An 8,176-nucleotide genomic window follows, 5' to 3' on the forward strand; every position below is an offset into this window, starting at 1 on the left:
TAATAACTTATTGATGATCCCATTTTTTTGCTACAAACACCTAATTTTTTTTTTTAAGGAAAAATATAATAGATGCACAAGCAGCAGATGGATTTGATGGACTTGTCATCTTGAAGCCAAAAAATAAAACTTAAAATTCTTTCCATTCGTTGTGGTGTAGGGTTTAAAATTACACTATGCAACACTGAAAAAGCAAACAACTTCTAGTATGCATTTTTGAAAGTACATGTTGAGACTACAAAATCTCTAGTTGAGTTTTGTCCTGTCAGATCCACTTCCTCATCTAAACCAGGCTAAAACTAAACTTTTTGCATTTATGGACCCTTTAACTCAGAAACGAATAGGAATTTGGCTATGCTGTCTTTAGCAATATTGTAGCCCTGACTAGTTGAACATGTCTAGGTCATGAAAATCTAGAAAATATAGAAAATTTTACATAATTTCTAGAATTTTGGTCGGTAACTAGGTATTGGGAATGGAACCAATTAACCTTTTGGAAAAATCTTCCGAATAAATTTCTCAGCAATTCTTCAGATCATTCTGAAACTCTAAAATGCTTATTTCATGTTGTTTTAGTGGTATTTCTTATCATACATTTTACAACATGTTTTTGAGATATGGTTCGAAATGTTAAAAATGATTGAGATTTTAGATATATATTTGAGGAAATAAATGTAGTTTTTAGAGTTCATTATTTCTTCAGATATTTTATTTTTGTTCTTATCAACAAATTTGCTTTAGAGCTCAGAAGAAGATTTGCACTGGTTTCAGAGATATAGCCCCGAATTGCTTTAAAAAGTGAATATTTAACCATGTGTTCGCACAGAAAGGTAGATTTGTTTTCCGCCCGAAATATTCAATAAAAACACATTAGTTTTTAAATTCAAAAATTCACAATTTTAATATGCTTTATTTGCCGGCTATTTGTCAACTAATTATGCTTATTTTCTATCCCTACTCAAAGGGCAACATAAAAAAGGGGAACAAATTTGAAATGAAACATCAAATATAATAGGACGACAATAGAACGATCAAAAGAAACAACGATCAAAACAAACGACAGTAAAGGGCGATAGTTACTGATATGTATGTAACATACATACATACAGAACTACGTCTAACAACAGTGTTGTTGCCCTTCAACACAAAACGGACGACAAAAGCTAGTAACCAACAAATGCCTAATCCATATGTAGGCAGTGTTGTTAGTGCTTCTCGTTGGGACGTACAAAGCACAAAAGAAAATAAGGAAATGTATTCCTAACAAAAAGTGACACAAACTCGACACTGCACATTAGGGTGGGACGAACGATACGAACATTAAGGTGGGCCGAATAAAATATTAAATTAAATAATTTTAAATTAAATAATAAAATGAAAGGCCCAAACGACACACATGACAAATAACAACAATAACACAAAAGCACAATAGTATTCTGCTCCAACATCCTCCGCCCGTTGAATCCTAAAGGTTCAAGTACGTATTGTAAGGGAGCGATTTCGTGGATGGGGCGACATCAACATAATCCTCTGTCTATAGGTGGTTTTTCGGCAACAAATGTACTAAAATAAACCAACAGCATGGCGAATATGATGAGTGATTTCGGAATACAACCAGAAATTGGATTCAGACCCACATCAGTGGTACTAATTTGAAGGCCTTTCGAGAAAAATGAGACCTTCTGCAACGACGATATATACGAGGGTTTCCAAACTATGCACTCTATTCCAAGTGGAGCTGTATGTTGCAAAGATGGGTACTTCAAAGGTCTGTTGGAGATACAAAAAACAAACGGGATTATTCGTATACGATATAAATATGATAAAAGCTTATCTATAATGTCCAAAATGACATTATTTCCACAAATAATAGAATTGATGGCGACAGCTTTCCGAAATTCTGGAACATCAAGTGAAAATTCGTCTTCTGTACCCGGCCAATTTGAGACATCTTGTGTTTGGACATGTCTCCGAAATACGATTCGAGTTTTTTCTTTGGGCTTTCTGACACTATATATTACATTATAGTTCAGATTCGACGAACGAGGTTTGATCCACTGCAGTACAAGTTTGGAGTTAGTCCAAAAGTGCAACGATGAGCCAAAATGGTATATTTTGTATTTCGATTTTAGCCAAGATTTACTGAGAGACCCTCCAGCAAGTCGATGTAAAGATTCAGCTTTGATTGCAGCAACTTTCGATGATTTAAAATTCCAAGAAAATCTAATATTTTTGAATGCGAGCGACGAAACTGATATTTTTGTGGTATTTTTGACATCGGGCAACACGAGATTACAAAGAAAGACATCTTGCTTAGCTCTCCAGAACATACCCAAGGTTTCGGTAATGTTGTGTCCGACGCATTGTTGCTATTCCGTATAGCCAATTCGATACTATTCAATTTCAAAATTTGTAACAACTCGTCCTCCTTGAGGGCTAAAGTTTCGATATTATCGGCGCCAGTATGTACGCCATCGACGTAAAGATCTTCTTGTAAGACCTCCGAACCACAAGGATGACATGTGCCATATTCATCTTTATATTATCATTTTTGTTACTTATCCACAAAACGAGTTGAGAACTTCTATCCGGTTCTCCAATACGAAACTGCTGATGCATGTTCGAAATGTCTGCAGTGATAGTGTATTTGTTCCAGCGAAACGAAAAGAGTGTGATGATCAAATCCTCTTGTATTGTTGGACCGACCATCAATTTATCATTCAACGAATGATTCGACGAAGTGCCATCTGAAGCATCAAATACGACTCGAAGTTTTGTGGGACTACTATGAGGCTTGAGAAAACAATGATGAGGTATTATATAATGCGAATTATTCGACGATAGAGTGTAGGGTGACATGTATTCGAGCGACACATATTCTTGCATGATTGCTTCATACATCAATTTCAAAGTTGAATCACGTTCAAGTCGTCTTTCGAGCGACAACAAACGTCTACGAGATATTTCCAATGAGTTACCAAGATAATTGGGTAATTTCTTGTATGGAAGACGAACTTGTACACTTCCATAAGAATCCAAACGACTATTTTCGACAAAATGATCTTCGCAAGATCGCTCTTCTTCAGTACATGTTGTAGGAGATTTGGAATACTCCTCAATTTCCCAGAATTGTTTCGAAATTTCATCAATATTTTGTTCTCGTGTACTTACGATTAAGTTACACATCAACGAATTTGAATTGGAACGACTAGGCGACGAACCACCAACTATCCATCCGAAAACTGTATTTGTGAGACACGGCAATCCATTTCCCAATGAAATTTTGCCATCCAACAATAAATCGAAAAAGACTTCGGCACTCAGCAGCACATCTATAGGTTGTGGCTTGTAGAATAACGGATCTGCGAGTTCAATATTCGGCGGAATCTTCCATTGCGTTGTATTGAGAAATTCACCAGGCTGACGAAACGAAATGTTTTTGGTAACTGCAAATGTTGAGGACCACATGAACGAACTACTTTTCGATTTTATAGTACCACCGACAGAAAACTTAATTGAAGTACGAACTTCTCCAATCCCAGATATTTCTTGTGAGTACGGTTTAAATTTTAATTTCAGCCTTTTTGCTGTTTCTTCCGAAATGAAATTCAACTCAGAGCAAGAATCGAGTAATGCTCTTACCGTCTGAAATGAGCCACAGCTATCCTTCATCAAAATTATAGCGGTTGGAATTATTGCTCTCTTGAATGAACGAGCCACTAACGAAACTGGATTGGAGCTGGTTGATGGTTGCGGTGAGTTTCCATTCGAATTCAATGTAGTTGGTTGTTCTGGGTTACTAAAAATGTGCAGCAGCGTATGATGTGCACAATCACAGACTCTGCATCGAGATTTTGAGGGACAGTTCGATACCATATGCCCTTTTCGAAGGCAGTTAATACAATGTCCACTACGTTTTACGAAGTTAAAACGTTCAGAAACGACGATATTTGCGAACGACGAACAAGTTGAGAGGTTATGTTCACTTGAGTTACAATATGAACAGTTCGAATTAGAGTTGACAAACGTATGAGCCGACCGATTGAATCTAGGAGATTTAGGTTTGTTTGGAATTACATTTTCAACAAGTTCAGTTCTCTTTCTATTACTTTCGAGAAACTGACAACGACGACTTAATAGTTCATAGCACAATTCCCATGAGGATAACGATTTAAAATCTTGTTTCTCATCATAATTGTCTTTTGTTTCATTGTCCACTTTCGATAGAACCATATGCACTAAAATTGCATTCATAACATCCGCCTCTGATCCGAGCGACAACAACGAACCACGAACAGCAGATACGGTATCAATAAGATGGCGCAACGAAATACTATCACTCTTTTGCATTTTGGGAACGTTGAATAACGATTCGATATGTTCTAAGAATATGAGCACTTTATTATCATATCTTTCTTGCAATCTTTGTAAAGCTTTCTCGTAATTGTCTTCACACACTTGAAATGGTTCCACGACAGCTAAAGCTGGGCCCGAGAGACAGTTCAACAAGTAATTGAATTTTTCGATAACACTTATTGAGTGGTTTTCATGAACGATATTGTTATATGCTGTAATGAATCTTTGATATTCACTATATTTTCCATCAAAATTGGGCAACTTTAGTGACGGTAAACGAGAACTAGAACCACAAGCCATTGAAGCGTTCAACAAACTATGTTCCATAGACACTGAACCACGATTTTTGTTTATCAATTTCAATATTTTTGATTTTGCAACAATAAATGTTTCTTCGAGATCACTTCGAGTATTGTCATTAGCATTAATAGCTTCGATTTTACTTTGTACATCGCACAATTGTTTAAAATATCCTTCTAATATTTCGAGACGACATTCTAAAATGGTCGAATCCATTTTCGAACCATCTTTTTCCACTTTCTTTTGTATGTTTGTAATATTTTTCTTTATTGAACTACGTTGTAATTTAAGAGACGCTAGGTCCGAACCACTAGCATTCTCTTCTACGATCTCAATATCGTCTTTAGGCATTTTGTATAGTTTAAGAGAAACACAATCGAACAACTAAAGAGAATTTGGCTTCTATTTTCAAATAAAAGCGCCAAAATTGTTTATGCAAAATCAATGTTTTCACTCAAGATGGTGTCAAATTGTCAAGGTATTTTATTTTCTAATACAAATTAGAAAATTCTTGGTTGTATAAGTGTATTTTCCAACACTTTCCACGAACGACGATCAATGTATGTATGTATGTGTTTACCGCTATTGCGTAACACCAAAGTTCTTCGAGCAACAAAAATCCTCTTTCTGTTAAAGAATAATATTTATTCTTTTCAACAACAATATATTTTTGAACGACGGTAGAAATTAAAATTAATCGAAACCACGATAGGTTATTAAAGCGACGAATTATTTGTTCTGTTGTTACACCGAATGTGCAGAACAACAACAACGACGAAAGGCACTGAGACACAATAATTCTTTATTTCACTTTAAGTGTTCAATTAATTATTTTAATAATTAATTTACTTTAATTTTATGACTACCGTCCTGTCACGGTCGCCAAAATGTTCGCACAGAAAGGTAGATTTGTTTTCCGCCCGAAATATTCAATAAAAACACATTAGTTTTTAAATTCAAAAATTCACAATTTTAATATGCTTTATTTGCCGGCTATTTGTCAACTAATTATGCTTATTTTCTATCCCTACTCAAAGGGCAACATAAAAAAGGGGAACAAATTTGAAATGAAACATCAAATATAATAGGACGACAATAGAACGATCAAAAGAAACAACGATCAAAACAAACGACAGTAAAGGGCGATAGTTACTGATATGTATGTAACATACATACATACAGAACTACGTCTAACAACAGTGTTGTTGCCCTTCAACACAAAACGGACGACAAAAGCTAGTAACCAACAAATGCCAAACCCATATGTAGGCAGTGTTGTTAGTGCTTCTCGTTGGGACGTACAAAGCACAAAAGAAAATAAGGAAATGTATTCCTAACAAAAAGTGACACAAACTCGACACTGCACATTAGGGTGGGACGAACGATACGAACATTAAGGTGGGCCGAATAAAATATTAAATTAAATAATTTTAAATTAAATAATAAAATGAAAGGCCCAAACGACACACATGACAAATAACAACAATAACACAAAAGCACAATAGTATTCTGCTCCAACACCATGTATCTTCTTCTTTATTTGCATAGAATTATAAATGTGTTAATATAAGTTCATATTTATATTATAATGATTATTCAGGCATAAACAGCTCTCTATTTCTTGCAGCCGAAATCACATTTCCTTCATCTTGGCAGCCTGTCCAGTCTTGGATATTTTTCAGCCAGTTCAGTTCTCTTCTACCTCTTCCTCTTTTTCCTTCTATTTTACCTTTTATAATGGTTTGCAGAAACTTATATTTGTCATTTCTCATGAGGTGTCCTAGGTATGCAATTTTTCGAGATTTGGCATGTTGCAGCAGTTGTCTTTCTAATCCCATTCTTCTTAGAACGTCCTGGTTTGATACATGGTCGGTCCAGGGTATCTTTAAAATCCTTCGATAGACCCATATTTCGAAGGATTCAAGCTTTTTCTCATCGGTAATTTTGATGGTCCACGTCTCAACTGCGTAGAGTAGTACAGACCATATATAGCATTTCACAAATCTGGCTTTTGTTGAGAGGCTTATGTCGTGGTTTGTTAATACTTGTTTATACTTGAAAAAGGCATCTCTGGCCATATCTATACGTCGTTTAACCATGTATAGATGAGGCTATAAAATCCAAGCTGGATTTGACACAAGAAAACCCAACTATGGTTTATTGTCGTTTGGGTCTGTTGTACTTTCAAAAAATCCTCAGTTCAATTGTTTGCACAAGATTAACTTAAAAATGTTGCACAGTGTTATAACAGCTCATACGTCTTATAAACATGACAATAAACAGGTATGTATTGTTAATTGAAAATATGCAAATAATTTAAAAAAGTAATAAATGTAGATATTTTCTAATTCTTGTCATGTTTATTGAAATAAATTTACGTTGCATTCGATACGTTTTTAAATTCCATCCAAATAGAATTCGGTTGTCTGTTGAACAGTAAATTTAATAAATGGTCATTGTTGCATAGATCAACATGACTGAACATTAGACATGAACATATGTATGTACATATGAGTTTACGTTCATACATTTATTTATTAAAGACCACGATCCATCTAGCGCCTCTCAAAATACATACATTTGTACATACATACATAAATACATATGTATGTATGTAGGTATTAAGTCTATGTTCATACAATACATTCCCTTGATTCATGCGAATGATGATAAATTCAAGCCGCACTCGGAGGAGAGTACATGCACTCCAAGTAGCCCCAAAATGATTAATGACTTTAACCTGATTTTCCAGCGCCATGCTACCACCCAACCAACCAGCGATCATTTGACAAAGGTTGTGGTTGGTGTATAACAAACAATATCTGTCATATTTTATTTGAATTGACATGACGTTTTGTTTAATTGTTAACATGCACATAAAACAAATTATTACAAAAACAAAAGAAATGAAACATTTATGCGAAATTTATGATTGAACAAATAGAAGACAAATTTTCATAAATAAAAATTAACTTCTGTTGTCGTTTAATGTTTATGGTTTTCCTATTGGGATGTAAAGCTTATTGAGAAAAGCTTTTTATTTATTGTTCTCAAGAACAGTACGAAAAAAGCTCTATGAACAAAAACTCAATTTAGTTTCGCTAAAACAACACGGTCCTGTGGCGCAATGGATAACGCGTCTGACTACGGATCAGAAGATTCCAGGTTCGACTCCTGGCAGGATCGACGAATAATTATTTTTATTATTATTTTTGAAAAAAGTCAGTGAATTGTAAGATTTGTATATCGGCCTTTTGTAGAAAATTTACTTATGTTGAAACTGAGTTATGGGGTATTGTAACTCGCGAATTGTTGTAATATACCATAACTTTTGAACGCATTTAGGTAAAATAAACTGTTTTAGCACGATTCACCGATGGATTTCTTAAAATTATAATTTGAGCGGAAGCTGTGGACATATTAATGTAAAAAAAGAGGAAAAAATCGTTGAAGGAAACGAGATTTTTTAAGTCAATTTTCAATTAGTGGCTTTACAATACAATGTAGAGTATAATGTTCA

At 34.7% G+C, this 8,176-nt stretch overlaps 1 non-coding gene across 1 annotated transcript; it reads left to right on the forward strand.

Annotated features, from left to right (window-relative positions):
• The first annotated feature begins 7,769 nt into the window (after positions 1–7,769).
• On the forward strand, positions 7,770–7,842 carry TRNAR-ACG (transfer RNA arginine (anticodon ACG)). The gene has a single exon. It is a non-coding gene; the product is annotated as a tRNA-Arg (tRNA).
• The last annotated feature ends 334 nt before the right edge of the window (positions 7,843–8,176 follow it).

This window comes from Musca autumnalis, unplaced genomic scaffold (assembly GCF_047663935.1).
Source record: "Musca autumnalis isolate F117 unplaced genomic scaffold, ASM4766393v1 scaffold_4, whole genome shotgun sequence".
In the NCBI taxonomy this organism is placed as follows: Eukaryota; Metazoa; Arthropoda; class Insecta; order Diptera; family Muscidae; genus Musca; species Musca autumnalis.